We start from the raw sequence: 26,310 nt of genomic DNA on the forward strand, positions 1-26,310 counted from the left end.
GTGGGGTGGGAGGTGAAGACAAGAAGAACTCTATCCCTGGTGGGGTGGGAGGTGAAGACAAGAAGAACTCTATCCCTGGTGGGGTGGTAGGTGAAGACAAGAAGAACTCTATCCCTGGTGGGGTGGGAGGTGAAGACATGAAGAACTCTATCCCTGGTGGGGTGGGAGTTGAAGACAAGCAGAACTCTATCCCTGGTGGGGTGGGAGGTGAAGACAAGATGAACTCTATCCCTGGTTGGTTGGTAGGTGAAGACAAGAAGAACTCTATCCCTGGTGGGGTGGGAGGTGAAGACAAGAAGAACTCTATCCCTGGTGGGGTGGTAAGTGAAGACAAGAAGAACTCTATCCCTGTTTGGGTGGTAGGTGAAGACAAGATGAACTCTATCCCTGGTTGGGTGGTAGGTGAAGACAAGAAGAACTCTATGCCTGCTGGGGTGGTAGGTGAAGACAAGAAGAACTCTATCCCTTGTGGGGTGGTAGGTGAAGACAAGAAGAACTCTATCCCTTGTGCGGTGGTAGGTGAATACAAGAAGAACTCTATCCCTGGTTGGGTGGTAGGTGAAGACAAGAAGATTTCTATCCCTGGTTGGGTGGGAGGTGAAGACAAGAAGAACTCTATCCCTGGTGGGGTGCGAGGTGAAGACAAAAAGAACTCTATCCCTGGTGGGGTGGGAGGTGAAGACAAGAAGAACTCTATCCTTGGTGGGGTGTGAGGTGAAGACAAGTAGAACTCTATCCCTGGTGGGTTGGTTGGTGAAGACAAGAAGAACTCTATCCCTGGTTGGGTGGTAGGTAAAGACAAGAAGAACTCTATCCCTCGTTGGGTGGGAGGTGAAGACAAGAAGAACTCTATCCCTGGTGGGGTGGGAGGTGAAGACAAGAAGAACTCTATCCCTGGTGGGGTGGGAGGTGAAGACAAGAAGAACTCTATCCCTGGTGGGGTGGTAGGTGAAGACAAGAAGAACTCTATCCCTGGTGGGGTGGGAGATGAAGACAAGAAGAACTCTATCCCTGGTGGGGTGGTAGGTGAAGACAAGAAGAACTCTATCCCTGGTGGGGTGGGAGGTTAAGACATGAAGAACTCTATCCCTGGTGGGGTGGGAGTTGAAGACAAGCAGAACTCTATCGCTGGTGGGGTGGGAGGTGAAGACAAGATGAACTCTATCCCTGGTTGGTTGGTAGGTGAAGACAAGAAGAACTCTATCCCTGGTGGGGTGGGAGGTGAAGACAAGAAGAACTCTATCCCTGGTGGGGTGGTAAGTGAAGACAAGAAGAACTCTATCCCTGTTTGGGTGGTAGGTGAAGACAAGATGAACTCTATCCCTGGTTGGGTGGTAGGTGAAGACAAGAAGAACTCTATGCCTGGTGGGGTGGTAGGTGAAGACAAGAAGAACTCTATCCCTTGTGGGGTGGTAGGTGAAGACAAGAAGAACTCTATCCCTTGTGCGGTGGTAGGTGAATACAAGAAGAACTCTATCCCTGGTTGGGTGGTAGGTGAAGACAAGAAGATTTCTATCCCTGGTTGGGTGGGAGGTGAAGACAAGAAGAACTCTATCCCTGGTGGGGTGCGAGGTGAAGACAAAAAGAACTCTATCCCTGGTGGGGTGGGAGGTGAAGACAAGAAGAACTCTATCCTTGGTGGGGTGTGAGGTGAAGACAAGTAGAACTCTATCCCTGGTGGGTTGGTTGGTGAAGACAAGAAGAACTCTATCCCTGGTTGGGTGGTAGGTAAAGACAAGAAGAACTCTATCCCTGGTGGGGTGGGAGGTGAAGACAAGAAGAACTCTATCCCTGGTGGGGTGGGAGGTGAAGACAAGAAGAACTCTATCCCTGGTGGGGTGGGAGGTGAAGACATGTAGAACTCTATCCCTGGTGGGGTGGGAGGTGAAGACACGAAGAACTCTATCCCTGGTGGGGTGGTAGATGAAGACAAGAAGAACTCAATCCCTGGTGGTTTGGTAGGTGAAGACAAGAAGAACTCTATCACTGGTAGGATGGTAGGTGAAGACAAGAAGTACTCTATCCCTGGTGGGGTGGTAGATGCAGACAAGAAGAACTCTGTCCCTGGTGGGGTGGTAGGTGAAGACAAGAAGAACTCTATCCCTGGTGGGGTGGTAGGTGAAGACAAGATGAACTCTATCCCTAGTGGGGTGGGAGGTGAAGACAAGAAGAACTCTATCCCTGGTGGTGTGGTAGGTGAAGACAATAAGAGCTCTATCCCTGGTTGGGTGGTAGGTGAAGACAAGAAGAACTCTATCCCTGGTGGGGTGGGTGGTGAAGACAAGAAGAACTCTATACCTGGTTGGGTGGTAGGTGAAGACAAGAAGAACTCTATCCCTGGTTGGGTGGGAGGTGAAGACAAGAAGAACTCTATCGCTGGTTGGGTGGTAGGTGAAGACAAGAAGAACTCTATCCCTGGTTGGGTGGTAGGTGAAGACAAGAAGAACTCTATCCCTGGTTGGGTGGTAGGTGAAGACAAGAAGAACTCTATCCCTGGTGGGGTGGGAGGTGAAGAAAAGAAGAACTCTATCCCTGGTGGGGTGGTAGGTGAAGAGAAGAAGAACTCTATCCCTGGTGGGGTGGGAGGTGAAGACAAGAAGAACTCTGTCCCTGGTTGGGTGGTAGGTGAAGACAAGAAGAACTCTATCCCTGGTTGGGTGTTAGGTGAAGACAAGAAGAACTCTATCCCTGGTGGGGTGGGAGGTGAAGACAAGAAGAACTCTATCCCTGGTTGGGGGGTAGGTGAAGACAAAAAGAACTCTATCCCTGGTGGGGTGGTAGGTGAAGACAAGAAGAACTCTATCCGTGGTGGGGTGGTAGGTGAAGACAAGAAGAACTTTATCCCTGGTAGGGTGGGAGGAGAAGACAAGAAGAACTCTATCCCTGGTGCGGTGGTAGGTGATGACAAGAAGAACTCTATCCCTGGTTGGGTGGTAGGTGAAGACAAGAAGAACTCTATCCCTGGTGGTTTGGTAGGTGAAGACAAGAAGATTCTATCCCTGGTGGGGTGGGAGGTGAAGACAAGAAGTACTCTATCCCTGGTTGGGTGGGAGGTGAAGACAAGAAGAACTCTATCCCTGGTGGGGTGGTAGGTGAAGACAAGAAGAACTCTATCCCTGGTGGGTTGGGACGTGAAGACAAGAAGAACTCTATCCCTTGTGGGGTGGTAGATGAAGACAAGAAGAACTCTATCCCTGGTGCGGTGGTAGGTGAAGACAAGAAGAACTCTATCCCTTGTTGGGTGGTCGGTGAAGACAAGGAGAACTCTATCCCTCGTTGGGTGGGAGGTGAAGACAAGAAGAACTCTATCCCTGGTGGGGTGGGAGGTGAAGACAAGAAGAACTCTATCCCTGGTGGGGTGGGAGGTGAAGACAAGAAGAACTCTATCCCTGGTGGGGTGGGAGGTGAAGACAAGAAGAACTCTATCCCTGGTGGGGTGGTAGGTGAAGACAAGAAGAACTCTATCCCTGGTGGGGTGGGAGGTGAAGACATGAAGAACTCTATCCCTGGTGGGGTGGGAGTTGAAGACAAGCAGAACTCTATCCCTGGTGGGGTGGGAGGTGAAGACAAGATGAACTCTATCCCTGGTTGGTTGGTAGGTGAAGACAAGAAGAACTCTATCCCTGGTGGGGTGGGAGGTGAAGACAAGAAGAACTCTATCCCTGGTGGGGTGGTAAGTGAAGACAAGAAGAACTCTATCCCTGTTTGGGTGGTAGGTGAAGACAAGATGAACTCTATCCCTGGTTGGGTGGTAGGTGAAGACAAGAAGAACTCTATGCCTGCTGGGGTGGTAGGTGAAGACAAGAAGAACTCTATCCCTTGTGGGGTGGTAGGTGAAGACAAGAAGAACTCTATCCCTTGTGCGGTGGTAGGTGAATACAAGAAGAACTCTATCCCTGGTTGGGTGGTAGGTGAAGACAAGAAGATTTCTATCCCTGGTTGGGTGGGAGGTGAAGACAAGAAGAACTCTATCCCTGGTGGGGTGCGAGGTGAAGACAAAAAGAACTCTATCCCTGGTGGGGTGGGAGGTGAAGACAAGAAGAACTCTATCCTTGGTGGGGTGTGAGGTGAAGACAAGTAGAACTCTATCCCTGGTGGGTTGGTTGGTGAAGACAAGAAGAACTCTATCCCTGGTTGGGTGGTAGGTAAAGACAAGAAGAACTCTATCCCTCGTTGGGTGGGAGGTGAAGACAAGAAGAACTCTATCCCTGGTGGGGTGGGAGGTGAAGACAAGAAGAACTCTATCCCTGGTGGGGTGGGAGGTGAAGACAAGAAGAACTCTATCCCTGGTGGGGTGGTAGGTGAAGACAAGAAGAACTCTATCCCTGGTGGGGTGGGAGATGAAGACAAGAAGAACTCTATCCCTGGTGGGGTGGTAGGTGAAGACAAGAAGAACTCTATCCCTGGTGGGGTGGGAGGTGAAGACATGAAGAACTCTATCCCTGGTGGGGTGGGAGTTGAAGACAAGCAGAACTCTATCGCTGGTGGGGTGGGAGGTGAAGACAAGATGAACTCTATCCCTGGTTGGTTGGTAGGTGAAGACAAGAAGAACTCTATCCCTGGTGGGGTGGGAGGTGAAGACAAGAAGAACTCTATCCCTGGTGGGGTGGTAAGTGAAGACAAGAAGAACTCTATCCCTGTTTGGGTGGTAGGTGAAGACAAGATGAACTCTATCCCTGGTTGGGTGGTAGGTGAAGACAAGAAGAACTCTATGCCTGGTGGGGTGGTAGGTGAAGACAAGAAGAACTCTATCCCTTGTGGGGTGGTAGGTGAAGACAAGAAGAACTCTATCCCTTGTGCGGTGGTAGGTGAATACAAGAAGAACTCTATCCCTGGTTGGGTGGTAGGTGAAGACAAGAAGATTTCTATCCCTGGTTGGGTGGGAGGTGAAGACAAGAAGAACTCTATCCCTGGTGGGGTGCGAGGTGAAGACAAAAAGAACTCTATCCCTGGTGGGGTGGGAGGTGAAGACAAGAAGAACTCTATCCTTGGTGGGGTGTGAGGTGAAGACAAGTAGAACTCTATCCCTGGTGGGTTGGTTGGTGAAGACAAGAAGAACTCTATCCCTGGTTGGGTGGTAGGTAAAGACAAGAAGAACTCTATCCCTGGTGGGGTGGGAGGTGAAGACAAGAAGAACTCTATCCCTGGTGGGGTGGGAGGTGAAGACAAGAAGAACTCTATCCCTGGTGGGGTGGGAGGTGAAGACATGTAGAACTCTATCCCTGGTGGGGTGGGAGGTGAAGACACGAAGAACTCTATCCCTGGTGGGGTGGTAGATGAAGACAAGAAGAACTCAATCCCTGGTGGTTTGGTAGGTGAAGACAAGAAGAACTCTATCACTGGTAGGATGGTAGGTGAAGACAAGAAGTACTCTATCCCTGGTGGGGTGGTAGATGCAGACAAGAAGAACTCTGTCCCTGGTGGGGTGGTAGGTGAAGACAAGAAGAACTCTATCCCTGGTGGGGTGGTAGGTGAAGACAAGCAGAACTCTATCCCTGGTGGGGTGGGAGGTGAAGACAAGATGAACTCTATCCCTGGTTGGTTGGTAGGTGAAGACAAGAAGAACTCTATCCCTGGTGGGGTGGGAGGTGAAGACAAGAAGAACTCTATCCCTGGTGGGGTGGTAAGTGAAGACAAGAAGAACTCTATCCCTGTTTGGGTGGTAGGTGAAGACAAGATGAACTCTATCCCTGGTTGGGTGGTAGGTGAAGACAAGAAGAACTCTATGCCTGCTGGGGTGGTAGGTGAAGACAAGAAGAACTCTATCCCTTGTGGGGTGGTAGGTGAAGACAAGAAGAACTCTATCCCTTGTGCGGTGGTAGGTGAATACAAGAAGAACTCTATCCCTGGTTGGGTGGTAGGTGAAGACAAGAAGATTTCTATCCCTGGTTGGGTGGGAGGTGAAGACAAGAAGAACTCTATCCCTGGTGGGGTGCGAGGTGAAGACAAAAAGAACTCTATCCCTGGTGGGGTGGGAGGTGAAGACAAGAAGAACTCTATCCTTGGTGGGGTGTGAGGTGAAGACAAGTAGAACTCTATCCCTGGTGGGTTGGTTGGTGAAGACAAGAAGAACTCTATCCCTGGTTGGGTGGTAGGTAAAGACAAGAAGAACTCTATCCCTCGTTGGGTGGGAGGTGAAGACAAGAAGAACTCTATCCCTGGTGGGGTGGGAGGTGAAGACAAGAAGAACTCTATCCCTGGTGGGGTGGGAGGTGAAGACAAGAAGAACTCTATCCCTGGTGGGGTGGTAGGTGAAGACAAGAAGAACTCTATCCCTGGTGGGGTGGGAGATGAAGACAAGAAGAACTCTATCCCTGGTGGGGTGGTAGGTGAAGACAAGAAGAACTCTATCCCTGGTGGGGTGGGAGGTGAAGACATGAAGAACTCTATCCCTGGTGGGGTGGGAGTTGAAGACAAGCAGAACTCTATCGCTGGTGGGGTGGGAGGTGAAGACAAGATGAACTCTATCCCTGGTTGGTTGGTAGGTGAAGACAAGAAGAACTCTATCCCTGGTGGGGTGGGAGGTGAAGACAAGAAGAACTCTATCCCTGGTGGGGTGGTAAGTGAAGACAAGAAGAACTCTATCCCTGTTTGGGTGGTAGGTGAAGACAAGATGAACTCTATCCCTGGTTGGGTGGTAGGTGAAGACAAGAAGAACTCTATGCCTGGTGGGGTGGTAGGTGAAGACAAGAAGAACTCTATCCCTTGTGGGGTGGTAGGTGAAGACAAGAAGAACTCTATCCCTTGTGCGGTGGTAGGTGAATACAAGAAGAACTCTATCCCTGGTTGGGTGGTAGGTGAAGACAAGAAGATTTCTATCCCTGGTTGGGTGGGAGGTGAAGACAAGAAGAACTCTATCCCTGGTGGGGTGCGAGGTGAAGACAAAAAGAACTCTATCCCTGGTGGGGTGGGAGGTGAAGACAAGAAGAACTCTATCCTTGGTGGGGTGTGAGGTGAAGACAAGTAGAACTCTATCCCTGGTGGGTTGGTTGGTGAAGACAAGAAGAACTCTATCCCTGGTTGGGTGGTAGGTAAAGACAAGAAGAACTCTATCCCTGGTGGGGTGGGAGGTGAAGACAAGAAGAACTCTATCCCTGGTGGGGTGGGAGGTGAAGACAAGAAGAACTCTATCCCTGGTGGGGTGGGAGGTGAAGACATGTAGAACTCTATCCCTGGTGGGGTGGGAGGTGAAGACACGAAGAACTCTATCCCTGGTGGGGTGGTAGATGAAGACAAGAAGAACTCAATCCCTGGTGGTTTGGTAGGTGAAGACAAGAAGAACTCTATCACTGGTAGGATGGTAGGTGAAGACAAGAAGTACTCTATCCCTGGTGGGGTGGTAGATGCAGACAAGAAGAACTCTGTCCCTGGTGGGGTGGTAGGTGAAGACAAGAAGAACTCTATCCCTGGTGGGGTGGTAGGTGAAGACAAGATGAACTCTATCCCTAGTGGGGTGGGAGGTGAAGACAAGAAGAACTCTATCCCTGGTGGTGTGGTAGGTGAAGACAATAAGAGCTCTATCCCTGGTTGGGTGGTAGGTGAAGACAAGAAGAACTCTATCCCTGGTGGGGTGGGTGGTGAAGACAAGAAGAACTCTATACATGGTTGGGTGGTAGGTGAAGACAAGAAGAACTCTATCCCTGGTTGGGTGGGAGGTGAAGACAAGAAGAACTCTATCGCTGGTTGGGTGGTAGGTGAAGACAAGAAGAACTCTATCCCTGGTTGGGTGGTAGGTGAAGACAAGAAGAACTCTATCCCTGGTTGGGTGGTAGGTGAAGACAAGAAGAACTCTATCCCTGGTGGGGTGGGAGGTGAAGAAAAGAAGAACTCTATCCCTGGTGGGGTGGTAGGTGAAGAGAAGAAGAACTCTATCCCTGGTGGGGTGGGAGGTGAAGACAAGAAGAACTCTGTCCCTGGTTGGGTGGTAGGTGAAGACAAGAAGAACTCTATCCCTGGTTGGGTGTTAGGTGAAGACAAGAAGAACTCTATCCCTGGTGGGGTGGGAGGTGAAGACAAGAAGAACTCTATCCCTGGTTGGGGGGTAGGTGAAGACAAAAAGAACTCTATCCCTGGTGGGGTGGTAGGTGAAGACAAGAAGAACTCTATCCGTGGTGGGGTGGTAGGTGAAGACAAGAAGAACTTTATCCCTGGTAGGGTGGGAGGAGAAGACAAGAAGAACTCTATCCCTGGTGCGGTGGTAGGTGATGACAAGAAGAACTCTATCCCTGGTTGGGTGGTAGGTGAAGACAAGAAGAACTCTATCCCTGGTTGGGTGGTAGGTGATGACAAGAAGAACTCTAGCCTTGGTTAGGTGGTAGGTGAAGACAAGAAGAACTCTATCGTGGTGGGGTGGTAGGTGAAGACAAGAAGAACTCTATCCCTGGTGGGGTGGGAGTTGGACAAGAAGAACTCTATCCCTGGTGGGGTGGTAGGTGAAGACAAGAAGACCTCTATCCCTGGTTGGGTGGTAGGTGAAGACAAGAAGAACTCTATCCCTGGTGGGGTGGTAGGTGAAGACAAGAAGAACTCTATCCCTGGTGGGGAGGTAGGTGAAGACAAGAAGAACTCTATCGCTGGTGGGGTGGGAGGAGAAGACAAGAAGAACTCTATCCCTGGTGCGGTGGTAGGTGATGACAAGAAGAACTCTATCCCTGGTTGGGTGGTAGCTGAAGACAAGAAGAACTCTATCCCTGGTTGGGTGGTAGGTGATGACAAGAAGAACTCTATCCTTGGTTGGGTGGTAGGTGAAGACAAGAAGAATATCGTGGTGGGGTGGTAGGTGAAGCCAAGAAGAACTCTATCGCTGGTGGGGTGGGAGGTGGACAAGAAGAACTCTATCCCTGGTGGGGTGGTAGGTGAAGACAAGAAGACCTCTATCCCTGGTTGGGTGGTAGGTGAAGACAAGAAGAACTCTATCCCTGGTGGGGTGGTAGGTGAAGACAATAAGAGCTCTATCCCTGGTTGGGTGGTAGGTGAAGAAAAGAAGAACTCTATCCCTGGTGGGGTGGTAGGTGAAGAAAAGAAGAACTCTATCCCTGGTGGGGTGGGAGGTGATGACAAGAAGAACTCTATCCTTGGTTGGGTGGTAGTTGAAGACAAGAAGAATTCTATCGTGCTGGGGTGGTAGGTGAAGACAAGAAGAACTCTATCCCTGGTGGGGTGGGAGGTGAAGACAAGAAGAACTCTATCCCTGGTGGGGTGGTAGGTGAAGACAAGAAGACCTCTATCCCTGGTTGGGTGGTAGGTGAAGACAAGAAGAACTCTATCCCTGGTGGGGTGGTAGGTGAATACAATAAGAGCTCTATCCCTGGTTGGGTGGTAGGTGAAGACAAGAAGAACTCTATCCCTGGTGGGGTGGGAGGTGAAGACAAGAAGAACTCTATCCCTGGTTGGGTGGTAGGTGAAGACAAGAAGAACTCTATCCCTGGTTGGGTGGGAGGTGAAGACAAGAAGAACTCTATCGCTGGTTGGGTGGTAGGTGAAGACAAGAAGAACTCTATCCCTGGTTGGGTGGTAGGTGAAGACAAGAAGAACTCTATCCCTGGTTGGGTGGTAGGTGAAGACAAGAAGAACTCTATCCCTGGTTGGGTGGTAGGTGAAGACAAGAAGAACTCTATCCCTGGTGGGGTGGGAGGTGAAGACAAGAAGAACTCTATACCTGGTTGGGTGGTAGGTGAAGACAAGAAGAACTCTATCCCTGGTTGGGTGGGAGGTGAAGACAAGAAGAACTCTATCGCTGGTTGGGTGGTAGGTGAAGACAAGAAGAACTCTATCCCTGGTTGGGTGGTAGGTGAAGACAAGAAGAACTCTATCCCTGGTTGGGTGGTAGGTGAAGACAAGAAGAACTCTATCCCTGGTGGGGTGGGAGGTGAAGAAAAGAAGAACTCTATCCCTGGTGGGGTGGTAGGTGAAGAGAAGAAGAACTCTATCCCTGGTGGGGTGGGAGGTGAAGACAAGAAGAACTCTGTCCCTGGTTGGGTGGTAGGTGAAGACAAGAAGAACTCTATCCCTGGTTGGGTGTTAGGTGAAGACAAGAAGAACTCTATCCCTGGTGGGGTGGGAGGTGAAGACAAGAAGAACTCTATCCCTGGTTGGGGGGTAGGTGAAGACAAAAAGAACTCTATCCCTGGTGGGGTGGTAGGTGAAGACAAGAAGAACTCTATCCGTGGTGGGGTGGTAGGTGAAGACAAGAAGAACTTTATCCCTGGTAGGGTGGGAGGAGAAGACAAGAAGAACTCTATCCCTGGTGCGGTGGTAGGTGATGACAAGAAGAACTCTATCCCTGGTTGGGTGGTAGGTGATGACAAGAAGAACTCTATCCTTGGTTAGGTGGTAGGTGAAGACAAGAAGAACTCTATCGTGGTGGGGTGGTAGGTGAAGACAAGAAGAACTCTATCCCTGGTGGGGTGGTAGGTGAAGACAAGAAGAACTCTATCCCTGGTGGGGAGGTAGGTGAAGACAAGAAGAACTCTATCGCTGGTGGGGTGGGAGGAGAAGACAAGAAGAACTCTATCCCTGGTGCGGTGGTAAGTGATGACAAGAAGAACTCTATCCCTGGTTGGGTGGTAGCTGAAGACAAGAAGAACTCTATCCCTGGTTCGGTGGTAGGTGATGACAAGAAGAACTCTATCCTTGGTTGGGTGGTAGGTGAAGACAAGAAGAACTCTATCGTGGTGGGGTGGTAGGTGAAGCCAAGAAGAACTCTATCGCTGGTGGGGTGGGAGGTGGACAAGAAGAACTCTATCCCTGGTGGGGTGGTAGGTGAAGACAAGAAGACCTCTATCCCTGGTTGGGTGGTAGGTGAAGACAAGAAGAACTCTATCCCTGGTGGGGTGGTAGGTGAAGACAATAAGAGCTCTATCCCTGGTTGGGTGGTAGGTGAAGAAAAGAAGAACTCTATCCCTGGTGGGGTGGTAGGTGAAGAAAAGAAGAACTCTATCCCTGGTGGGGTGGGAGGTGATGACAAGAAGAACTCTATCCTTGGTTGGGTGGTAGTTGAAGACAAGAAGAATTCTATCGTGGTGGGGTGGTAGGTGAAGACAAGAAGAACTCTATCCCTGGTGGGGTGGGAGGTGAAGACAAGAAGAACTCTATCCCTGGTGGGGTGGTAGGTGAAGACAAGAAGACCTCTATCCCTGGTTGGGTGGTAGGTGAAGACAAGAAGAACTCTATCCCTGGTGGGGTGGTAGGTGAATACAATAAGAGCTCTATCCCTGGTTGGGTGGTAGGTGAAGACAAGAAGAACTCTATCCCTGGTGGGGTGGGAGGTGAAGACAAGAAGAACTCTATCCCTGGTTGGGTGGTAGGTGAAGACAAGAAGAACTCTATCCCTGGTTGGGTGGGAGGTGAAGACAAGAAGAACTCTATCGCTGGTTGGGTGGTAGGTGAAGACAAGAAGAACTCTATCCCTGGTTGGGTGGTAGGTGAAGACAAGAAGAACTCTATCCCTGGTTGGGTGGTAGGTGAAGACAAGAAGAACTCTATCCCTGGTGGGGTGGGAGGTGAAGAAAAGAAGAACTCTATCCCTGGTGGGGTGGTAGGTGAAGATAAGAAGAACTCTATCCCTGGTGGGGTGGGAGGTGAAGACAAGAAGAACCCTGTCCCTGGTTGGGTGGTAGGTGAAGACAAGAAGAACTCTATCCCTGGTTGGGTGGTAGGTGAAGACAAGAAGAACTCTATCACTGGTGGGGTGGTAGGTGAAGACAAGAACAACTCTATCCCTGCTGGGGTGGGAGGTGAAGACAAGAAGAACTCTATCCCTGGTTGGGTGGTAGGTGAAGACAAGAAGAACTCTATCCCTGGTGGGGTGGTAGGTGAAGACAAGAAGAACTCTATCCCTGGTGGGGTGGTAGGTGAAGACAAGAAGAACTCTATCCCTGGTTGGGTGGGAAGTGAAGACAAGAAGAACTCTATCCCTGGTTGGGTGGTAGGTGAAGAAAAGAAGAACTCTATCCCTGGTGGGGTGGTAGGTGAAGACAAGAAGAACTCTGTCCCTGGTGGGGCGGTAGGTGAAGACAAGAAGAACTCTATCCCTGGTGGGGTGGTAGGTGAAGACAAGAAGAACTCTATTCCTGGTGGGGTGGGAGGAGAAGACAGGAAGAACTCTATCCCTGGTGCGGTGGTAGGTGATGACAAGAAGAACTCTATCCCTGGTTGGGTGGTAGGTGAAGACAAGAAGAACTCTATCCATGGTTGGGTGGGAGGTGAAGACAAGAAGAACTCTATCCATGGTTGGGTGGGAGGTGAAGACAAGAAGAACTCTATCCCTGGTGGGGTGGTAGGTGAAGAAAAGAAGAACTCTATCCCTGTTGGGGTGGGAGGTGATGACAAGAAGAACTCTATCCTTGGTTGGGTGGTAGGTGAAGACAAGAAGAACTCTATCGTGGTGGGGTGGTAGGTGAAGACAAGAAGAACTCTATCCCTGGTGGGGTGGGAGGTGAAGACTAGAAGAACTCTATCCCTGGTTAGGTGGTAGGTGAAGACAAGAAGAACTCTATCCCTGGTGGGGTGGGAGGTGAAGACAAGAAGAACTCTATCCCTGGTTGGGTCAGAGTTGAAGACAAGAAGAACTCTATCCCTGGTGGGGTGGTAGGTGAAGACAAGAAGGACTCTATCCCTGGTGGGGTGGGAGGTGAAGACAAGAAGAACTCTATCCCTGGTGGGGTGGTAAGTGAAGACAAGAAGAACTCTATACCTGGTGGGGTGGTGGATGAAGACAAGAAGAACTCTATCCCTGGTGGGGTGGTAAGTGAAGACAAGAAGAACTCTATACCTGGTGGGGTGGTGGATGAAGACAAGAAGAACTCTATCCCTGGTGGGGTGGTAAGTGAAGACAAGAAGAACTCTATCCCTGTTTGGGTGGTAGGTGAAGACAAGATGAACTCTATCCCTGGTTGGGTGGTAGTTGATGACAAGAAGAACTCTATCCCTGGTGGGGTGGGAGGTGAAGACAAGAAGAACTCTATCCCTGGTGGGGTGGGAGGTGAAGACAAGAAGAACTCTATCCCTGCTGGGGTGGCAGGTGAAGACAATAAGAACTCTATACCTGGGGGGCGGTAGGTGAAGACAAGAAGAACTCTATTCTTGCTGGATTGGGAGGTGAAGACAAGAAGAACTCTATCCCTGGTTGGGTGGGAGGTGAAGACAAGAAGAACTCTATCCCTGGTTGGGTGTTAGGTAAAGATAAGAAGAACTCTATCGTGGTGGGGTGGTAGGTGAAGACAAGAAGAACTCTATCCCTGGTGGGGTGGGAGGTGAAGACAAGAAGAACTCTATCCCTGGTGGGGTGGTAGGTGAAGACAAGAAGACCTCTATCCCTGGTTGGGTGGTAGGTGAAGACAAGAAGAACTCTATCCCTGGTGGGGTGGTAGGTGAAGACAATAAGAGCTCTATCCCTGGTTGGGTGGTAGGTGAAGACAAGAAGAACTCTATCCCTGGTGGGGTGGTAGGTGAAGAAAAGAAGAACTCTATCCCTGGTGGGGTGTGAGGTGATGACAAGAAGAACTCTATCCTTGGTTGGGTGGTAGGTGAAGACAAGAAGAACTCTATCCCTGGTGGGGTGTTAGGTGAAGACAAGAAGACCTCTATCCCTGGTTGGGTGGTAGGTGAAGACAAGAAGAACGCTATCCCTGGTGAGGTGCTAGGTGAAGACAATAAGAGCTCTATCCCTGGTTGGGTGGTAGGTGAAGACAAGAAGAACTCTATCCCTGGTGGGGTGGGAGGTGAAAACAAGAAGAACTCTATCCCTGGTTGGGTGGTAGGTGAAGACAAGAAGAACTCTATCCCTGGTTGGGTGGGAGGTGAAGACAAGAAGAACTATATCGCTGGTTGGGTGGTAGGTGAAGACAAGAAGAACTCTATCCCTGGTTGGGTGGCAGGTGAAGACAAGAAGAACTCTATCCCTGGTTGGGTGGTAGGTGAAGACAAGAAGAACTCTATCCCTGGTGGGGTGGGTGGTGAAGAAAAGAAGAACTCTATCCCTGGTGGGGTGGTAGGTGAAGAGAAGAAGAACTCTATCCCTGGTGGGGTGGGAGGTGAAGACAAGAAGAACTCTGTCCCTGGTTGGGTGGTAGGTGAAGACAAGAAGAACTCTATCCCTGGTTGGGTGGTAGGTGAAGACAAGAAGAACTCTATCACTGGTGGGGTGGTAGGTGAAGACAAGAAGAATTCTATCCCTGGTGGGTTGGTAGGTGAAGACAAGAAGAACTCTATCCCTGGTGGGATGGGAGGTGAAGACAAGAAGAACTCTATCCCTGGTGGGGTGGTAGGTGAAGACAAGAAGAACTCTATCCCTGGTGTGGTGGTAGGTGAAGACAAGAAGAACTCTATCCCTGGTTGGGTGGTAGGTGAAGACAAGAAGAACTCTATCCCTGGTTAGGTGTTAGGGTAAGACAAGAGGAACTCTATCCCTGGTGGGGTGGTAGGTGAAGACAAGAAGAACTCTCTCCCTGGTGGGGTGGGAGGTGAAGACAAGAAGAACTCTATCCCTGGTTGGGTAGTAGGTGAAGACAAGAAAAACTCTATCCCTGGTGGGGTGGTAGGTGAAGACAAGAAGACCTCTATTCCGGGTTGGGTGGGAGGTGAAGACAAGAAGAACTCTATCCCTGGTGGGGTGGTAGGTGAAGACAAGAAGAACTCTATCCCTGGTCGGGTGGAAGGTGAAGACAAGAAGACCTCTATCCCTGGTTGGGTGGTAGTTGAAGAGAAGAAGAACTCTATCCCTGGTTGGGTGGTAGGTGAAGAGAAGAAGAACTCTATCCCTGGTGGAGTGGGAGGTGAAGACAAGAAGACCTCTATTCCGGGTTGGGTGGGAGGTGAAGACAAGAAGAACTCTATCCCTGGTGGGGTGGTAGGTGAAGACAAGAAGACCTCTATCCCTGGTTGGGTGGTAGGTGAAGAGAAGAAGAACTCTATCCCTGGTGGAGTGGGAGGTGAAGACAAGAAGAACTCTATCCCTGGTGGGGTGTTAGGTGAAGACAAGAAGAATTCTATCCCTTATGGGGTGGGAGGTGAAGACAAGAAGAACTCTATCCCTGGTGCGGTGGTAGGTGAAGACAAGAAGAACTTTATCCCTGGTGGCGTGGGAGGTGAAGACAAGAAGAATTCTATCCCTGGTGGGGTGGTAGGTGAAGACAAGAAGAACTCTATACCTGGTGGGGTGGTAGGTGAAGACAAGAAGAACTCTATCCCTGGTGCGGTGGTAGGTGAAGACAAGAAGAACTCTATCCCTGGTGAGGTGGTAGGTGAACACAAGAAGAACTCTATCCCTGGTGGGGTGGTAGGTGAACACAAGAAGAACTCTATCCCTGGTGGGGTGGGAGGTGAAGACAAGAAGAACTCTATCCCTGGTTGGGTGGGAGGTGAAGACAAGAAGAACTCTATCCCTGGTGGGGTGCTAGGTGAAGACAAGAAGAACTCTATCCCTGGTGGGCTGGGAGGTGAAGACAAGAAGAACTCTATCCCTGGTGCGGTGGGAGGTGAATACAAGAAGAACTCTATCCCTGGTGGGGTGGTAAGTGAAGACAAGAAGAACTCAATCCCTGTTTGGGTGGTAGGTGAAGACAAGATGAACTCTATCCCTGGTTGGGTGGTAGGTGAAGACAAGAAGAACTCTATTCCCGGTGGGGTGTTAGGTGAAGACAAGAAGAACTCTATCCCTGGTGGGGTGGTAGGTGAAGACAAGAAGAACTCTATCCCCGGCGCGGTGGTAGGTGAAGACAAGAAGAACTATATCCCTGGTGGGGTGGTAGGTGAAGACAATAAGAACTATATCCCTGGTGGGGTGGGAGGTGAAGACAAGAAGAACTCTGTCCCTGGTGGGGTGGTAGGTGAAGACAAGAAGAACTCTGTCCCTGGTGGGGTGGTAGGTGAAGACAAGAAGAACTCTATCCCTGGTGGGGTGGTAGGTGAAGACAAGAAGAACTCTATCCCTGGTGTGGTGGTAGGTGAAGACAAGAAGAACTCTATCCCTGGTTGGGTGGTAGGTGAAGACAAGAAGAACTCTATCCCTGGTTAGGTGGTAGGGTAAGACAAGAGGAACTCTATCCCTGGTGGGGTGGTAGGTGAAGACAAGAAGAACTCTCTCCCTGGTGGGGTGGGAGGTGAAGACAAGAAGAACTCTATCCCTGGTTGGGTAGTAGGTGAAGACAAGAAAAACTCTATCCCTGGTGGGGTGGTAGGTGAAGACAAGAAGACCTCTATTCCGGGTTGGGTGGGAGGTGAAGAGAAGAAGAACTCTATCCCTGGTGGGGTGGTAGGTGAAGACAAGAAGAACTCTATCCCTGGTCGGGTGGGAGGTGAAGACAAGAAGACCTCTATCCCTGGTTGGGTGGTAGTTGAAGAGAAGAAGAACTCTATCCCTGGTTGGGTGGTAGGTGAAGAGAAGAAGAACTCTATCCCTGGTGGAGTGGGAGGTGAAGACAAGAAGACCTCTATTCCGGGTTGGGTGGGAGGTGAAGACAAGAAGAACTCTATCCCTGGTGGGGTGGTAGGTGAAGACAAGAAGACCTCTATCCCTGGTTGGGTGGTAGGTGAAGAGAAGAAGAACTCTATCCCTGGTGGAGTGGGAGGTGAAGACAAGAAGAACTCTATCCCTGGTGGGGTGTTAGGTGAAGACAAGAAGAATTCTATCCCTTATGGGGTGGGAGGTGAAGACAAGAAGAACTCTATCCCTGGTGCGGTGGTAGGTGAAGACAAGAAGAACTTTATCCCTGGTGGCGTGGGAGGTGAAGACAAGAAGAATTCTATCCCTGGTGGGGTGGTAGGTGAAGACAAGAAGAACTCTATACCTGGTGGGGTGGTAGGTGAAGACAAGAAGAACTCTATCCCTGGTGCGGTGGTAGGTGAAGACAAGAAGAACTCTATCCCTGGTGAGGTGGTAGGTGAACACAAGAAGAACTCTATCCCTGGTGGGGTGGTAGGTGAACACAAGAAGAACTCTATCCCTGGTGGGGTGGGAGGTGAAGACAAGAAGAACTCTATCCCTGGTTGGGTGGGAGGTGAAGACAAGAAGAACTCTATCCCTGGTGGGGTGCTAGGTGAAGACAAGAAGAACTCTATCCCTGGTGGGCTGGGAGGTGAAGACAAGAAGAACTCTATCCCTGGTGCGGTGGGAGGTGAAGACAAGAAGAACTCTATCCCTGGTGGGGTGGTAAGTGAAGACAAGAAGAACTCAATCCCTGTTTGGGTGGTAGGTGAAGACAAGATGAACTCTATCCCTGGTTGGGTGGTAGGTGAAGACAAGAAGAACTCTATTCCCGGTGGGGTGTTAGGTGAAGACAAGAAGAACTCTATCCCTGGTGGGGTGGTAGGTGAAGACAAGAAGAACTCTATCCCCGGCGCGGTGGTAGGTGAAGACAAGAAGAACTATATCCCTGGTGGGGTGGTAGGTGAAGACAATAAGAACTATATCCCTGGTGGGGTGGGAGGTGAAGACAAGAAGAACTCTGTCCCTGGTGGGGTGGTAGGTGAAGACAAGAAGAACTCTGTCCCTGGTGGGGTGGTAGGTGAAGACAAGAAGAACTCTATCCCTGGTGTGGTGGTAGGTGAAGAAAAGAAGAACTCTATCCCTATTCGTGTGGGAGGTGAAGACAAGAAGAACTCTATCCCTGGTGGGGTGGTAGGTGAAGACAAGAAGACCTCTATCCCTGGTTGGGTGGTAGGTGAAGAGAAGAAGAACTCTATCCCTGGTGGAGTGGGAGGTGAAGACAAGAAGAACTCTATCCCTGGTGGGGTGTTAGGTGAAGACAAGAAGAATTCTATCCCTTATGGGGTGGGAGGTGAAGACAAGAAGAACTCTATCCCTGGTGCGGTGGTAGGTGAAGACAAGAAGAACTTTATCCCTGGTGGCGTGGGAGGTGAAGACAAGAAGAATTCTATCCCTGGTGGGGTGGTAGGTGAAGACAAGAAGAACTCTATACCTGGTGGGGTGGTAGGTGAAGACAAGAAGAACTCTATCCCTGGTGCGGTGGTAGGTGAAGACAAGAAGAACTCTATCCCTGGTGAGGTGGTAGGTGAACACAAGAAGAACTCTATCCCTGGTGGGGTGGTAGGTGAACACAAGAAGAACTCTATCCCTGGTGGGGTGGGAGGTGAAGACAAGAAGAACTCTATCCCTGGTTGGGTGGGAGGTGAAGACAAGAAGAACTCTATCCCTGGTGGGGTGCTAGGTGAAGACAAGAAGAACTCTATCCCTGGTGGGCTGGGAGGTGAAGACAAGAAGAACTCTATCCCTGGTGCGGTGGGAGGTGAAGACAAGAAGAACTCTATCCCTGGTGGGGTGGTAAGTGAAGACAAGAAGAACTCAATCCCTGTTTGGGTGGTAGGTGAAGACAAGATGAACTCTATCCCTGGTTGGGTGGTAGGTGAAGACAAGAAGAACTCTATTCCCGGTGGGGTGTTAGGTGAAGACAAGAAGAACTCTATCCCTGGTGGGGTGGTAGGTGAAGACAAGAAGAACTCTATCCCCGGCGCGGTGGTAGGTGAAGACAAGAAGAACTATATCCCTGGTGGGGTGGTAGGTGAAGACAATAAGAACTATATCCCTGGTGGGGTGGGAGGTGAAGACAAGAAGAACTCTGTCCCTGGTGGGGTGGTAGGTGAAGACAAGAAGAACTCTGTCCCTGGTGGGGTGGTAGGTGAAGACAAGAAGAACTCTATCCCTGGTGTGGTGGTAGGTGAAGAAAAGAAGAACTCTATCCCTATTCGTGTGGGAGGTGAAGACAAGAAGAACTCTATCCCTGGTGGGTTGGGACGTGAAGACAAGGAGAACTCTATCCCTGGTGGGGTGGTAGGTGATGACAAGATGAACTCTATCCCTGGTTGGGTGGTAGGTGAAGACAAGAAGAACACTATCCCTGGTGGGGTGGGAGGTGAAGACAAGAAGAACTCTATTCCTTTTGGGGTGGTAAGTGAAGACAAGAAGAACTCTATCCCTGTTTGGGAGGGAGGTGAAGACAAGAAGAACTCTATCTCTGGTGGGGTGGAAGGTGAAGACAAGAAGAACTCTATCCCTGGTGTGGTGGTAGGTGAAGAAAAGAAGAACTCTATCCCTATTCGTGTGGGAGATGAAGACAAGAAGAACACTATCCCTGGTGGGGTGGGAGGTGAAGACACGAAGAACTCTATCCCTGTTGGGGTGGTAAGTGAAGACAAGAAGAACTCTATCCCTGGTGGGGTGGTAAGTGAAGACAAGTAGAACTCAATCCCTGTTTGGGTGGTAGGTGAAGACAAGATGAACTCTATCCCTGGTTGGGTGGTAGGTGAAGACAAGAAGAACTCTATTCCCGGTGGGGTGTTAGGTGAAGACAAGAAGAACTCTATCCCTGGTGGGGTGGTAGGTGAAGACAAGAAGAACTCTATCCCCGGTGCGGTGGTAGGTGAAGACAAGAAGAACTCTATCCCTGGTGGGGTGGTGGGTGAAGACAATAAGAACTATATCCCTGGTGGGGTGGGAGGTGAAGACAAGAAGAACTCTGTCCCTGGTGGGGTGGTAGGTGAAGACAAGAAGAACTCTGTCCCTGGTGGGGTGGTAGGTGAAGACAAGAAGAACTCTATCCCTGGTGTGGTGGTAGGTGAAGAAAAGAAGAACTCTATCCCTATTCGTGTGGGAGGTGAAGACAAGAAGAACTCTATCCCTGGTGGGTTGGGACGTGAAGACAAGGAGAACTCTATCCCTGGTGGGGTGGTAGGTGATGACAAGATGAACTCTATCCCTGGTTGGTTGGTAGGTGAAGACAAGACGAACACTATCCCTGGTGGGGTGGGAGGTGAAGACAAGAAGAACTCTATCCCTGTTGGGGTGGTAAGTGAAGACAAGAAGAACTCTATCCCTGTTTGGGAGGGAGGTGAAGACAAGAAGAACTCTATCTCTGGTGGGGTGGAAGGTGAAGACAAGAAGAACTCTATCCCTGGTGTGGTGGTAGGTGAAGAAAAGAAGAACTCTATCCCTATTCGTGTGGGAGATGAAGACAAGAAGAACACTATCCCTGGTGGGGTGGGAGGTGAAGACACGAAGAACTCTATCCCTGTTGGGGTGGTAAGTGAAGACAAGAAGAACTCTATCCCTGTTTGGGAGGTAGGTGAAGACAAGAAGAACTCTATCTCTGGTGGGGTGGAAGGTGAAGACAAGAAGAACTCTATCCCTGGTTGGGTGGTAGGTGAAGACAAGAAGAACTCTATCTCTGGTGGGATGGGAGGTGAAGACAAGAAGAACTCTATCCCTGGTTGGGTGGTAGGTGAAGAAAAGAAGAACTCTATCCCTGGTGGGGTGGTAGGTGAAGTCAAGAAGACCTCTATCCCTGGTTGGGTGGTAGGAGAAGAGAAGAAGAACTCTATCCCTGGTGGGGTGGGAGGTGAAGACAAGAAGAACTCTATCCCTGCTGCGGTGGTAGGTGAAGACAAGAAGAATTCTATCCCTTATGGGGTGGTAGGTGAAGACAAGAAGAACTCTATCCCTGGTGCGGTGGTAGGTGAAGATAAGAAGAACTCTATCCCTGGTTGGGTGGTAGGTGAAGACAAGAAGAACTCTATCCCTGGTGGGGTGGTAGGTGAAGACAAGAAGAACTCTATCCCTGGTGGGGTGGTAGGTGAAGACAAGAAGAACTCTGTCCCTGGTGGGGTGGTAGGTGAAGACAAGAAGAACTCTGTCCCTGGTGGGGTGGTAGGTGAAGACAAGAAGAACTCTATCCCTGGTGTGGTGGTAGGTGAAGATAAGAAGAACTCTATCCCTATTCGTGTGGGAGGTGAAGACAAGAAGAACTCTATCCCTGGTGGGTTGGGACGTGAAGACAAGAAGAACTCTATCCCTTGTGGGGTGGTAGATGAAGACAAGAAGAACTCTATCCCTGGTGCGGTGGTAGGTGAAGACAAGAAGAACTCTATCCCTGGTGGGGTGGGAGGTGAAGACAAGAAGAACTCTATCCCTGGTGGGGTGGGAGGTGAAGACAAGAAGAACTCTATCCCTGGTGGGGTGGGAGGTGAAGACAAGAAGAACTCTATCCCTGGTGGGGTGGTAGGTGAAGACAAGAAGAACTCTATCCCTAGTGGGGTGGGAGGTGAAGACAAGAAGAATATCCCTGGTGGGTTGGGAGGTGAAGACAAGAAGAACTCTATCCCTGGTGGGGTGGTAGGTGAAGACAAGAAGAACTCTATCCCTGGTTGGGTGGTAGGTGAAGACAAGATGAACCCTATCCCTGGTTGGGTGGTAGGTGAAGACAAGAAGAACTCTGTCCCTGGTGGGGTGGTAGGTGAAGACAAGAAGAACTCTGTCCCTGGTGGGGTGGTAGGTGAAGACAAGAAGAACTCTATCCCTGGTGTGGTGGTAGGTGAAGAAAAGAAGAACTCTATCCCTATTCGTGTGGGAGGTGAAGACAAGAAGAACTCTATCCCTGGTGGGTTGGGACGTGAAGACAAGGAGAACTCTATCCCTGGTGGGGTGGTAGGTGAAGACAAGATGAACTCTATCCCTGGTTGGGTGGTAGGTGAAGACAAGAAGAACACTATTCCTGGTGGGGTGGGAGGTGAAGACAAGAAGAACTCTATCCCTGTTGGGGTGGTAAGTGAAGACAAGAAGAACTCTATCCCTGTTTGGGAGGTAGGTGAAGACAAGAAGAACTCTATCTCTGGTGGGGTGGAAGGTGAAGACAAGAAGAACTCTATCCCTGGTGGGGTGGTCTGTGAAGACGAGAAGAACTCTATCCCTGGTGCGGTGGTAGGTGAAGACAAGAAGAACTCTATCCCTGGTGGGGTGGTAGGTGAACACAAGAAGAACTCTATCCCTGGTGGGGTGGGAGGTGAAGACAAGAAGAACTCTATCCCTGGTGGGGTGGTAAGTGAAGACAAGAAGAACTCTATCCCTGGTTGGGTGGTAGGTGAAGACAAGAAGAACTCTATTCCCGGTGGGGTGTTAGGTGAAGACAAGAAGAACTCTATCCCTGGTGGGGTGGTAGGTGAAGACAAGAAGAACTCTATCCCTGGTGCGGTGGTAGGCGAAGACAAGAAGAACTGTATCCCTGGTGGGGTGGTAGGTGAAGACAATAAGAACTATATCCCTGGTGGGGTGGGAGGTGAAGACAAGAAGAACTCTATCCCTGGTTGGGTGGTAGGTGAAGACAAGAAGAACTCTATCCCTGGTTGGGTGGTAGGTGAAGACAAGAAGAACTCTATCCCTGGTGGGGTGGTAGGTGAAGACAAGATGAACTCTATCCCTGGTGGGGTGGGAGGTGAAGACAAGCAGTACTCTATCCCTGGTTGGGTGGTAGGTGAAGACAAGAAGAACTCTATCCCTGGTGGGGTGGTAGGTGAAGAGAAGAAGAACTCTATTCCTGGTTGGGTGGTAGGTGAAGACAAGATGAACCCTATCCCTGGTTGGGTGGTAGGTGAAGACAAGAAGAACTCTGTCCCTGGTGTGGTGGTAGGTGAAGACAAGAATAACTCTGTCCCTGGTGGGGTGGTAGGTGAAGACAAGAAGAACACTATCCCTGGTGTGGTGGTAGGTGAAGAAAAGAAGAACTCTATCCCTATTCGTGTTGGAGATGAAGACAAGAAGAACTCTAGACCTGGTGGGTTGGGACGTGAAGACAAGAAGAACTCTATCCCTGGTGGGGTGGTAGGTGAAGACAAGATGAACTCTATCCCTGGTTGGGTGGTAGGTGAAGACAAGAAGAACTCTATCCCTGGTGGGGTGGGAGGTGAAGACAAGAAGAACTCTATCCCTGTTGGGGTGGTAAGTAAAGACAAGAAGAACTCTATCCCTGTTTGGGAGGTAGGTGAAGACAAGAAGAACTCTATCGCTGGTGGGGTGGAAGGTGAAGACAAGAAGAACTCTATCCCTGGTTGGGTGGTAGGTGAAGACAAGAAGAACTCTATCTCTGGTGGGGTGGGAGGTGAAGACAAGAAGAACTCTATCCCTGGTTGGGTGGTAGGTGAAGAAAAGAAGAACTCTATCCCTGGTGGGGTGGGAGGTGAAGACCAGAAGAACTCTATCCCTGGTGGGGTGGTAGGTGAAGACAAGAAGACCTCTATCCCTGGTTGGGTGGTAGGTGAAGAGAAGAAGAACTCTATCCCTGGTGGGGTGGGAGGTGAAGACAAGAAGAAGTCTATCCCTGCTGCGGTGGTAGGTGAAGACAAGAAGAACTCTATCCCTTATGGGGTGGTAGGTGAAGACAAGAAGAACTCTATCCCTGGTGCGGTGGTAGGTGAAGATAAGCAGAACTCTATCCCTGGTTGGGTGGTAGGTGAAGACGAGAAGAACTCTATCCCTGGTTGGGTGGTAGGTGAAGACAAGAAGAACTCTATCTCTGGTGGAGTGGGAGGTGAAGACAAGAAGAACTCTATCCCTGGTTGGGTGGTAGGTGAAGAAAAGAAGAACTCTATCCCTGGTGGGGTGGGAGGTGAAGACAAGAAGAACTCTATCCCTGGTGGGGTGGTAGGTGAAGACAAGAAGACCTCTATCCCTGGTTGGGTGGTAGGTGAAGATAAGAAGAACTCTATCCCTGGTGGGGTGGGAGGTGAAGACAAGAAGAACTCTATCCCTGGTGCGGTGTTAGGTGAAGACATGAAGAATTCTATCCCTTATGGGGTGGTAGGTGAAGACAAGAAGAACTCTATCCCTGGTGCGGTGGTAGGTGAAGATAAGAAGAACTCTATCCCTGGTTGGGTGGTAGGTGAAGACAAGAAGAACTCTATCCCTGGTGGGGTGGTAGGTGAAGACAAGAAGAACTCTATCCCTGGTGGGGTGGGAGGTGAAGACAAGAAGTACTCTCTCCCTGGTAGGGTGGTAGGTGAAGACAAGAAGAACTCTATCCCTGGTTGGGTGGTAGGTGAAGACAAGAAGAACTCTATCCCTGGTGGTTTGGTAGGTGAAGACAAGAAGATTCTATCCCTGGTGGGGTGGGAGGTGAAGACAAGAAGTACTCTATCCCTGGTTGGGTGGGAGGTGAAGACAAGAAGAACTCTATCCCTGGTGGGGTGGTAGGTGAAGACAAGAAGAACTCTATCCCTGGTGGGTTGGGACGTGAAGACAAGAAGAACTCTATCCCTTGTGGGGTGGTAGATGAAGACAAGAAGAACTCTATCCCTGGTGCGGTGGTAGGTGAAGACAAGAAGAACTCTATCCCTTGTTGGGTGGTCGGTGAAGACAAGGAGAACTCTATCCCTCGTTGGGTGGGAGGTGAAGACAAGAAGAACTCTATCCCTGGTGGGGTGGGAGGTGAAGACAAGAAGAACTCTATCCCTGGTGGGGTGGGAGGTGAAGACAAGAAGAACTCTATCCCTGGTGGGGTGGTAGGTGAAGACAAGAAGAACTCTATCCCTGGTGGGGTGGGAGGTGAAGACAAGAAGAACTCTATCCCTGGTGGGGTGGTAGGTGAAGACAAGAAGAACTCTATCCCTGGTGGGGTGGGAGGTGAAGACATGAAGAACTCTATCCCTGGTGGGGTGGTAGGTGAAGACAAGAAGAACTCTATCCCTGGTGGGGTGGGAGGTGAAGACAAGAAGTACTCTCTCCCTGGTTGGTTGGTAGGTGAAGACAAGAAGAACTCTATCCCTGGTGGGGTGGGAGGTGAAGACAAGAAGAACTCTATCCCTGGTGGGGTGGTAAGTGAAGACAAGAAGAACTCTATCCCTGTTTGGGTGGTAGGTGAAGACAAGATGAACTCTATGCCTGGTGGGGTGGTAGGTGAAGACAAGAAGAACTCTATCCCTTGTGGGGTGGTAGGTGAATACAAGAAGAACTCTATCCCTTGTGCGGTGGTAGGTGAATACAAGAAGAACTCTATCCCTGGTTGGGTGGTAGGTGAAGACAAGAAGATTTCTATCCCTGGTTGGGTGGGAGGTGAAGACAAGAAGAACTCTATCCCTGGTGGGGTGCGAGGTGAAGACAAAAAGAACTCTATCCCTGGTGGGGTGGGAGGTGAAGACAAGAAGAACTCTATCCTTGGTGGGGTGGGAGGTGAAGACAAGTAGAACTCTATCCCTGGTGGGTTGGTTGGTGAAGACAAGAAGAACTCTATCCCTGGTTGGGTGGTAGGTAAAGACAAGAAGAACTCTATCCCTGGTGGGGTGGGAGGTGAAGACAAGAAGAACTCTATCCCTGGTGGGGTGGGAGGTGAAGACAAGAAGAACTCTATCCCTGGTGGGGTGGGAGGTGAAGACATGTAGAACTCTATCCCTGGTGGGGTGGGAGGTGAAGACACGAAGAACTCTATCCCTGGTGGGGTGGTAGATGAAGACAAGAAGAACTCAATCCCTGGTGGTTTGGTAGGTGAAGACAAGAAGAACTCTATCACTGGTAGGATGGTAGGTGAAGACAAGAAGTACTCTATCCCTGGTGGGGTGGTAGATGCAGACAAGAAGAACTCTGTCCCTGGTGGGGTGGTAGGTGAAGACAAGAAGAACTCTATCCCTGGTGGGGTGGTAGGTGAAGACAAGATGAACTCTATCCCTAGTGGGGTGGGAGGTGAAGACAAGAAGAACTCTATCCCTGGTGGTGTGGTAGGTGAAGACAAAAAGAACTCTATCCCTGGTGGGGTGGGAGGTGAAGACAAGAAGAACTCTATCCTTGGTGGGGTGGGAGGTGAAGACAAGTAGAACTCTATCCCTGGTGGGTTGGTTGGTGAAGACAAGAAGAACTCTATCCCTGGTTGGGTGGTAGGTGAAGACAAGAAGAACTCTATTCCCGGTGGGGTGTTAGGTGAAGACAAGAAGAACTCTATCCCTGGTGGGGTGGTAGGTGAAGACAAGAAGAACTCTATCCCTGGTGCGGTGGTAGGTGAAGACAAGAAGAACTGTATCCCTGGTGGGGTGGTAGGTGAAGACAATAAGAACTATATCCCTGGTGGGGTGGGAGGTGAAGACAAGAAGAACTCTATCCCTGGTTGGGTGGTAGGTGAAGACAAGAAGAACTCTATCCCTGGTTGGGTGGTAGGTGAAGACAAGAAGAACTCTATCCCTGGTGGGGTGGTAGGTGAAGACAAGATGAACTCTATCCCTGGTGGGGTGGGAGGTGAAGACAAGCAGTACTCTATCCCTGGTTGGGTGGTAGGTGAAGACAAGAAGAACTCTATCCCTGGTGGGGTGGTAGGTGAAGAGAAGAAGAACTCTATTCCTGGTTGGGTGGTAGGTGAAGACAAGATGAACCCTATCCCTGGTTGGGTGGTAGGTGAAGACAAGAAGAACTCTGTCCCTGGTGTGGTGGTAGGTGAAGACAAGAATAACTCTGTCCCTGGTGGGGTGGTAGGTGAAGACAAGAAGAACACTATCCCTGGTGTGGTGGTAGGTGAAGAAAAGAAGAACTCTATCCCTATTCGTGTT

This window comes from Hemitrygon akajei, chromosome 16, assembly GCF_048418815.1.
Source record: "Hemitrygon akajei chromosome 16, sHemAka1.3, whole genome shotgun sequence".
NCBI lineage: Eukaryota > Metazoa > Chordata > Chondrichthyes > Myliobatiformes > Dasyatidae > Hemitrygon > Hemitrygon akajei.